Below are 8,086 nucleotides of genomic sequence, written 5' to 3'. Positions count from 1 at the left end.
GTCCATCTATTCCACAGGCAACTGTTGATGTCAGGAGTGATCCTCGCTGTCGTAGACGTCCTGCTGTCCTTCTTCCGGGTTCTGGTACTCTTCTTCATAGTCTGGCCATTTGCATAGCCAGGGACACAGCCATGAGTACTTTAAAGTACCCGCAAACTAATACTAAGGTAAATACTATCAACTATAGTAAGGGGGTTCTAAGCTCTAGTTTCATTTGCATAAAGCCAGTTTTATTTCATAAGCACTTTAATAACTAAAACCTCTTCATTTGCCTAACTCAAGTGGGAACATTAGTGTCATTCCCACAACTCAGTTGTGATTCAAAGTCAAAGTCACCCTTCAATTCAAGTCACAAGTCACCATTCAATTCAAGTCACAAGTCACCATTCATATTTTTAGAAAAGTTCTGATGACGGAACAGTATGGCCTTTCCAACTGTCCATGACCGCGGACGCGGCTATTCGAATAGGTTAAACTCTGCAGAGGTTGTACACTTGTGCCACAACAATTGCAATTGTTCGTCAGGGGTAACTGGCCCTGATTTATCGTACGCAGTACGCGAACTACCAATCCTAACCTTTCATTTACATACTCTAGTATAGGCACCTCTCCCCATGAGCTTGGCCTCCCGGTGAAAACAAACCGTCATCCCGGGAACTGCACAGGGCTTGGGTAGTACATTCACCTCATTTCACGTCATTTCACATTCAATGGAGGCAGCCTCGGCATAACCCCTATGACGCTTGTTCAGAGGGAACCCATACTAAAATACATAAGTTTTCAGTCAAGCCTTACCCAGATTCAGGTATTGTGGGGGTACTTGTAAAATTGGAATGGTATCGCATCCGAACCCAACCATCAGTTTTGTAAAATTCACCAAGTCATTCACAAGTCATATTCACCTTCAAAATCTCTCAATAGAATGACTCATCATTCCAAGGTTTTCAAAGTCATTTCATTTCACAAGTTCCCATCTAGAGTAGTCACTTTTAATATTTAGCACTAGCAACTAGTCATGAGGGGCGCTAAGTAGTTTGCCTTGCTTCTAGGCTAAGTGTGATGCTCTTGTACTACTCCTTAACTAAACCAAGTGAATCATAAATCCAAAAAGTAACTTTGATAAGTAAAATCCAATAAAGCTTGTAAAGCAAAAACTTGGGATAGGATCATAACATAAAAAGTAATGGTGCCTTGCTCTTGTAGAGCTTTGCACTTTGCAAGAATATAAGCTTGCAACCAAAATAGCTTGCATTAGTCTAGCTTGCCTTGATTGGTGAGGTGATCAAAGTTTTCTTCTTCTTCCTCTTGGTAGAAGACCTCTTCCTCTTGGTAGTCTCCGGTACTAGCGTCCATAAACGAATACGAGGATACAATCACCAAACAACACTTAAGTAGTCTTACTTAGCCTTATTGGCTCACACAATTGATCTAGCATCACTACTTAGCATTTATTCACAAATTATGCTAGGGTTTCTTACTTAGTATTAGGAAAATAATTTCCTCTCATTGAAATTGGAATTAGGGTTTCTATGTAGTTCTTTGGAGAAATAATTTCCTCTCATTGAATCTTCTTAAGATTTAATATTCTCAAATAACCATGTATGATCACATGTTGACCAAGGTCAACACTTCACACTTATCATTTGAGAAAAATGATTTAAATGAGATTCATCATCTCATGTGATTTAAATAACCATTATTGTGATTTAAATACCATATTGATTTAAATTCCTCAAGTGAGCAAGTATGAGCCTAAGCAATAGAGGTCATCACATTACTTCTCAACACTTGAGAAAATGATATAAATGAGGTGCTTCACCTCATAGATTTAAATTCCTAAAATTTGAAATAGTTTAAATGGACTAGTATTGACTACATAGCCAATATTTTGCTTCTAGCCCATGATCATGTACAGAACCCATATCATGTTGTTACATATTAAATTATAGTTTGTGAAATGTGAATTATAGCAATTGGATTCACTTAAAAATTCAAATTGGTTTATTTTTAAGATTTATTTGAATACTGAAAAGTCTCTGTCTTGTTATTTTTGCTATTCAAAATCTACACAAGATATGAGGTTGAATCCAGTGGGATTAGTTAGCTAAATTCATAAGCTTTCCAGAACATTTTGAATCACTCAATTTGGTTTTGTAGATTTTAAACTATTCCATTTATAGTAAGGGACCAGTATTGAAGATTTGCTGAAACAGTTTAATTGGAAAAAGGCTACATAGGCTAGGCGGGAAAGGAATGGGCCGAAAGATTTAAAACACAGAAGGGCCAGCCCAGTAACGTTTCGTCCAGCTGACAATGGGTCCCACTGGTCAGCGACTCAACTCACCCGAAACGGTATGTTCTAACCTGGACCGTGCGATTAGATGATGATCTGACGGTGAAGCTGCGTCGTCTTCGTCGTCGAGAGGGGCGTGCTGTCGCGGAGGAGGTAGGGGGTCGGCGGAGTGCTGGAGCTCCGGCGAGGGGTGGCACTGATGCTAGACGATGTTGTCGACGACGAGGAGTCTACTGGTAGTCGTGGGAGGAGCGGAGGTGGACGGAGTCACGGGATTGCACCGTGGCGGACTTCGGCGATCGACGTCTCAATTGGAGTGGTCTAGGGCGTAATCGGAGTGGAGCAGGGGTTGAGGAGAGCGAGTGAGGAGAGTGGAGGCCGATGGTGTGCTCGGTTAGCTCAGGGAGGGGCTCTACTTATAGGATTGAGGTGAGGCTGAGGGGTGCTGGCAGGGTCGACGGTGGCGCGACGTTTCCAGGGCGCGAAGGGGCAAGGCAATGGGGGCGTGCGCTTCTGGGTATCATGGCGAGCACGACGCGCGTGAAGGGACAGCGAGGGGAGGACGAGAACGTGCTGGCGTCGTCGCCGTCCTGGCAGTACGGGCGCGGCAGGGTTTCGATCATGGCGACGTTGCCAGTGCTTCCGCATGCCAGTGAGGATGTCTAGGAGGGAGCAGGTGAGTAGGAGCGTGCGTGTGCAAACGGCGGAGGCGAGGGGAGGACGAGAGCGACCGGGCGAGGCAGTGTCCTGTGGCGTCCAGTGACATGCCAGTGCGCGCGCTGGCGTGCCCTGGCGTGGTGATCACGGTCTAGTTAGGGTGGTGGAGGCTTCCTCTTGTCCCAGAACCTTGTCTAGCTTGCTCAGTAAAGTGAGAGAGGCTAGTTTGGCAAGGTTGGAGGGAGAGGGGAGGTCCAGGGTAGGGTTTAGCATGAGGGTGTCCATCATGGCCAGCATGGTGGAGTTCTTGATCATTTCTTCACTTTTAGCAGGGCTGCTGGGCATAGGATGATGCAGAGGAGGTACAGGAAGGTTGATGATCACAAACCAAAAGGAGTGTAGGCTAAAATCTGATGGGTATTAGAGTGTGTGTCAAATGCAAGATGCTGCCTGCCAAGTGTTTGACAAAATGGCCGCATGAAACTTTTATTCGAATTTTGGAAATCTTTTTGGTGGATCTCTTTTATATAATGAGAGAGGTAGAATGATGGTGGTGGTGGTCAATTTGGTGAAGATTTACAACATTTCAAAATGGGGGTTATCTTCTCTTTATTTCAATGTCTCCACTTGTCTCATCTATTCTGGTCAACCTGGTCAAAGTCAGCACTGGTGGTCAACAACAAAGTGGTTCATCTTGACATGGTCTTGGATGAGGTGGCAAGTGTTGACCAAGGTTGGTTCAAGAAAAGTCAAAACCAGGGGTGCAAAGTGGTGAAGATATTATAAAATGGTCACATGACCATTATCATATGTAAGTTGGTTTTGCAAATTTCTTTGATTTGATTCTGGTTTCTTTGGTGCATTTGAGTTTGTAATTGATATACAAGTGTTTTACAAACAATGGCACAAGCCAAAGTGGCCTTGGTTGAAGATTTGCAAAATTGGCTAAAGTGTATGTGAGTAAAAAATGCGATTTTCTCACTATTTGATTTCTCTCTATTTGATTTGATTTTTCTTGACTCCCAAGTGATTCTTATTAGTTTAGGAACAATTCCAAACCATTGAAACCATTCCAAAAGGTCTAGCTCAAAGATTTGCAAAAATGGCCATAAACACATAAGAGGTGAAATGCCAATTTTTCTTAATCTTGTAATTTGTTCCCCTTGCTTTACTTGGGCATGGTTGAGGGTCCAATTAGTGTGATATTAGGTTTAGAGATGGTTTCACACCATTTGGTCAAGGTATAAGTGCATAGGTCAAGATTTGGTGAAATGGCTATGTGTCACATATGCCTCTATGCATATGTTGCATTTGATTTTTAATTTGACTTGGCTTGACCCAATTGATGTTTTTGAGTGTTGAAATGGTATAGAGGAGTGATCCAATCATTCACAACAAGTCTTAGGGTCAAGATCCTCAAATTCACAAATTTGCTATTTGCTCTCATATGCCTCTATGGCATTTTTAGTTTCTTTTTATTTTCTTTGGTTTCACTTTGGATTTGGTTTGATAAGTGCTAGGTAAGGTTGATGGAGGTTTTCCAATCCTCTAAAAAAGTAGAAAGGTCTAGGGTAAAGATTTACAAAAATAGCCATAGGCACATAGGCCTTTTTCTTATTTAATTTCCTTTTATTTTATTTTAACTTGGGTGGTGAAAAGAGGGGTGAGGTTTAGGATTTAAGATTATTTCAAACTACTAATTAAACAAGCAATCATGGCACTAGCACAAGAATTAAGCAAGATCACTATGTATCAAACTTAATTTAATAAAAGTTTTTGTTGGTTCCAAAATTTGGAAAAAGGGAAATTCATTTGTTTTGTTTTGAAATTTTTGGGATGTTACAGAAAGCGCAAGCAAGCATATCAGAAACCACTGGACATAGGGAGAAAAGAAGTACGCGTCTGCAAACAATGTGGCTCTACTCAACATGATTTGAGAATGTGCCCCCAGAGAGGAGAAATTCCAGTCCAGAACTAAAAAACCAGATCCTTGTATTCATTACTACTGTGCTTCATTTATTATTGTCCGTGTGTTTGAACGCAAGTACTAGACATTTTTGTAATATTTATTATTGCAATCCCAAGAAAAAATGGATGTGACTGTACCTTTTAGGTCCTCCAACTGACCTACCCGATTATTTGTTCCTACCTATGAGATTTTCATAGAGTACCTACCAGTTTATTTGTTCCTACCTATGAGATTTTCATAGAGTACCTACTAGATTATTTGTTCCTACCTATGAGATTTACATAGAGTACCTACCAGATTCTGATGCTAAAAAGGTATATGACACAACCTTTTTAGGCTCTTGAACTGACCTGCCAAAATTATTTGCACCTACCTATGAGATTTAAATATAGAACCTGCTAGATGTCATAGAGTACCTAACACTGACCTACCAACTTAGTTGTACCAAGCTATGACATATACATACAGTACATACCAGGTTCTGAATACATAAGTGTACCTACCGGATCATTAACTTGGAGGGGGGAGGGGTATTTACTTGTCAGTGCCGTACTAGCCTCCTAATGCAAAAAATGCCTCCACTTACTGAGATTTTAACCTACTGTGTATAACTACAAGTACACATTTGCATTTGTAAAAAAAAAACTTCGCAAATTTATTTTCATAAAACTATATTGACATGTGGAAAAAAACTTGATAGTTCTATAGAAGAAATTGATGCCTACATGGAAAAGATAACCTGGCAGCTGCATAAAAATAAAAAAAGAGATAATTGTGGTGGAAAAAACTAATAGTTTCTCTGGATAAACAGGGTAGGTGTATTACCGGACAACATTGTGGAACAAATTCCACTTCCAGTTTTCTTTCTCTTTGTTGAAATCGGCTGTCAACCACCTGTGAGGTAACACCCTCTGTAGCTTAGGCACATCATCTTTCGCAAGTGGAGGAACGTTCTGTCCATCCCACTTCTCAATATTGTATATGGCATGATACCCACAATCAAAACTGCCAAAAACAAAAAGAGAGCCACATATTAGAAAACATGAAACGGGGGAGGAATTTCTTTATGGTGCGTCCTACAAAATAACAAAGACATGGTAAACACAGACGAGAAAAACCCGTGACTTACATGGTTGCCTGAATTGGAACACTTATAATTTTCAAATCCCAATTCTGAATTTGAACCTTAGATATGATGTAGTGTATCTTCCAGATTGCCTTGATCCTACTGATTAGAGCATTTGCATGGCTTATTAGAGTTTCATCACCTTCACCCCGCATTGAATCAAGTGCTTCGAACCTTTCAGCTTGAAAGTTCATATGCAAGGAGTACCAATGATTGCCTTCCTTTTGCTGCCTTGTCATCTCTTGCAAAACAGGGAATGAAATCTGAAATGGATAACATACATGAGGAGAAAAAGTTAACAAAAATGAGAAAAAGAAAAAGAAAACAGATCTAAGTACATGAAAAAAAACGAGAAACATACCAATTTCATCACGCTTAGTGAATAATCCTTGGTCCTCTTGAATAGAGAAACCACCGCTTTCTTCTCGAAATCCCCATTCATAAGGTAGACAGAAATTTGTTAAGGCACTATCAATTTCCCCTCGACAGTGTTAGTACGCCGCATGTACTCTATGGCAACTTCCATGCAATGATTAGACAGTTCACCTCTGCCATGAATTGAATTTGCTAAATCACTCGTGTAAGCAAAACTGTCATTGTATTTTATTATCTGGTACCTGATATAGAAAAACAGAACCAAAACCACACACAACTTAGCCACCCACTCAACAGCTAACCCAAAAAAATGAAGCTATAGCTACAACAAAAAGGGCATATTTTAAAAAGCTTCTAAACTTACATCCTTATGTTTGATTTGACTGGCCTCTGATGCTTGTTGCTAAGCATAATCTTCTGATAGATTTCTTCTTGTTCAGCAGTAACTTTGATTGAGCTGTCAAAAGGTGATTGCATGTAATGTGATGACTTCTTCACTCTAGTTTTATGCGGGTACACCTTCGGAGTTGCACTGTGAACATTAGTTTCCCCTTTTGATGCGAGGGGAGCTGCATCAATTTGAAGTTTTCGCTTCCTTGCTATGAATGCCTTTGATAACTCCTCATACCTTGCAAGCTCTGCCATACCATTTTCACTTAGATGAACAGTTTTCCCTGCCATGACATCTTGTACCTCCTCAGATAATTGGATTTGTTCAAAATCATCACCACTTGATGCTTCATCTTGAGTTCCAGTTATTTGACCTATCAGATAAAATGAAAAGACAAAAAAATGAGATTAGCCTATAATCAAATACAAATAACTAGAAAAATAACAATGAGTAGTTGGCATAAAATTTGCATATATGAAAAGTACCTTCTGGTTCTGGTTCAGCCCAAGCCAGTGGTACTGCAAAATTAGGTGCTGCAATATTGGGTGTAACATCCTCAACAGCCACCGGTTTCAAAGGTACTACATAACTAGGTGCTGCATCCTCGTATTTGTCGAACTCATCCTCTTTGAATATCACCGTCTGCGGATTCCTGGGAGCTAAAGCCAAGATGAAAGCCTGGAGGTGTGAACATACCAATACGGTTGTCCCTAACAGCTCCACTTGATCCACCCTTTCCAATTTCCACCGTTTTCCTTTTCACAGGCCTCTCTTCTATTGCCCTAACTGCATCTTCAACTTCAGGTGGCACGAAAACAGGTCCACATTTCATTAACCCAGGAATACCTAAGTTAGCGCCAACAAGAGGAGACACTCTCAAATGTGTTCCATAGCCTGCAGTGAACTGCGTCTGTGCTACTGGAGAGGACACAATTGATTTGCATGACTTTGCATCAAGGTGTGATGCCTGAGCTTCAATGACATTTGGAGAGATTGGAATAGCATTGTCTTTTGTTCCGCCTTCTTCTACTGACGAGCACTTCTTATCACCAGAACTACTCCGAACATAACTTGTGCCTTGTTGCATTGTGACAGTAGGAGAAATTGCAATGGCAGTTATCAGAGAGTTGCCATCACATACCAACAGTGTAGCTACCATCCTTTTGATCTCGTTGGGTAGTAACAGTTGGTGATAGAACGATTGCTGTGCTTGAGGACTTCCCATCTTCTGGTAATGCTGATTCAGTAATCACATCATTGCCACCAACCTTACCA

The sequence above is a fragment of the Lolium perenne genome, chromosome 6 (assembly GCF_019359855.2).
Source record: "Lolium perenne isolate Kyuss_39 chromosome 6, Kyuss_2.0, whole genome shotgun sequence".
Lineage (NCBI taxonomy): Eukaryota > Viridiplantae > Streptophyta > Magnoliopsida > Poales > Poaceae > Lolium > Lolium perenne.
The sequence above is the reverse complement of the archived record's forward strand: the minus strand, read 5'-3'. Positions refer to the sequence as shown.